This window comes from Littorina saxatilis, linkage group LG9, assembly GCF_037325665.1.
Source record: "Littorina saxatilis isolate snail1 linkage group LG9, US_GU_Lsax_2.0, whole genome shotgun sequence".
NCBI lineage: Eukaryota > Metazoa > Mollusca > Gastropoda > Littorinimorpha > Littorinidae > Littorina > Littorina saxatilis.
In genome coordinates, this window is record NC_090253.1 from 65,227,756 (window position 1) to 65,230,105 (window position 2,350).

Consider the following 2,350-nt stretch of genomic DNA (forward strand, 5'->3'; position numbering starts at 1 on the left):
TCTCCCAGTTGTCTCCCTTGTCTCCATCTTTCACCACCTGTTTCTCTGTCGACATCTCAGCCCGTCACGTACCATCATCTCTCTCTCTTCTCCCAGTTGTCTCCCTTGACTTCATCTTTCACCATCTGTTTGTCTGTCGACATCTCAGCCCGTCACGTACCATCATCTCTCTCTCTTCTCCCAGTTGTCTCCCTTATCTTCATCTTTCTCCACCTGTTTGTCTGTCGACATCTCAGCCCGTCCCGTACCATCATCTCTCTCTCTTCTCCCAGTTGTCTCCCTAGACTTCATCTTTCTCCACCTGTTTGTCTGTCGACATCTCAGCCCGTCACGTACCATCATCTCTCTCTCTTCTCCCAATTGTCTCCCTTGTCTCCATCTTTCACCACCTGTTTGTCTGTCGACATCTCAGCCCGTCACGTACCATTATCTCTCTCTCTTCTCCCAGTTGTCTCCCTTGTCTCCATCTTTCACCACCTGTTTGTCTGTCGACATCTCAGCCCGTCACGTACCATCATCTCTCTCTCTTCCCCCAATTGTCTCCCTTGTCTCCATCTTTCTCTGCCTGTTTGTCTGTCGACCATCCTCTCTCTCTCTCTCTCTCTCTCTCTCTCTCTCTCTCTCTCTCTCTCTCTCTCTCTCTCTCTCTCTCTCTCTCTCTCTCTCTCTCTCTCTCTCTCTCTCTCTCTCTCTCTCTCTCTCTCTCTCTTCTCCTCGTTGTCTTCTTCTTTGTGTTCTTTTTTATATTTAGTCAAGTTTTGACTAAAATGTTTTAACATAGAGGGGGAATCGAGACGAGGGTCTTTGTGTGTGTGTCTGTCTGTGCGTGTGTGTGTGTGTGTGTGTGTGTGTGTAGAGCAATTCAGACCAAACTACTGGACCGATCTTTATGAAATATTACATGAGAGTTTCTGGGAATGATATCCCTGGACGTTTTTTTCATTTTTTCGATAAATACTTTTGATGACGTCATATCCGGCTTTTTGTAAAAGTTGAGGCGGCACTGTCACACCCTCATTTTTCAATCAAATTGATTGAACTTTTTGTAAAGCAATCTTCGACGAAGGCCGGACTTCGGTATTGCATTTCAGCTTGGTGGCTTAAAAATTAATTCATGACTTTGGTCTGTTCAACAAGAAAAAAGCGAAGCAACCAAAACGCATGTTCAACATGGTTTGTTGTGTGTCAAACGCATTTGACCTGTGAATATTCATCAATATGTAAGCGCAGTGCTTTAAAGATGTCCATGTGGGAATGTGTAAGTGGGCGTAGTCGAATGTCCATGTGGGAATGTGTAAGTGGAGCATATAAGAATGCCAATGTGTGAATGTGTAAGTGGAGCGTATAAGAATGTGTAAGTGGAGCGTGGTCGAATGTCCATGTGTGAATGGGTAAGTTGAGCGTATAAGAATGTCCATGTGTGCGATGTGTAAGTGAGACATGGATGTGTTCATGACTGAATGCGTAAGCACAATGCAAGGAATGGCCAGAGAGGTATGTGGGAGGTGTGTTTATAACCTGCCCTGTTATATAGTGCTATATGTCTTATGTAAAAACAATTTCCTGTTTGTATTATTGTTATGTACCACGCCTGAATTTCTCTATGAGATAATAAAGTATTCTTATTCTTATTCTTACTCTGATTGGTTGACCCAGGTCACGAGAATTCTTTGACTGACAGGCATAATCAGGTAGGAGCGCTCCAGTTCCCATTGCGGCTGTTCTGTCTAATACGCGGGGTCGCTTCGAAATTTCTTTTGGTCGAATCAAACGGTAATAAAACCGTTATTTCTGATATGCTGACTGTTAGCAAATGATAACAGACATGTCTCACAAACGATATTAGCATTCGCCTAAAAGGCTCATGCTTGATATCTTTTTTCTCGACATGTCTGTTATCATTTGCTAACAGTCAGCATATTAGAAATAACAGTTACTCATAATGTCTGCAAGATATCAACTTTATCGACTTGTCACTTTTTCTTGTTCTTGTTCTATTTTTGTCTTCGAGTAACAACGATGTTTTTTGGGATTTCGTTTCTCTCATTCTTTATTTGTGAGGTCCTCGTGGGATAAGCCATGATGAAAAAAAAGGTAAACTGCCACAGACACAAAATACACAGTGAGAGCTATGAAAGGCTGTATATCTGTCATGTCTACCTGCCCCCTCTACCTGCCCTGTCTGCCTGCCCCCTCTACCTGCCCTGTCAACCTGTTATGTCTACCTGCCTAGTCTACCTGTCCCCTCTGCCTGGCTGGCATCGTACAGACAATGGTGAGCGGAAGGTAGACATCAGTCTTCACGGCTAATCGCCTCGCAGTCTTTGATCACAACCGTCGCACCGCGGCC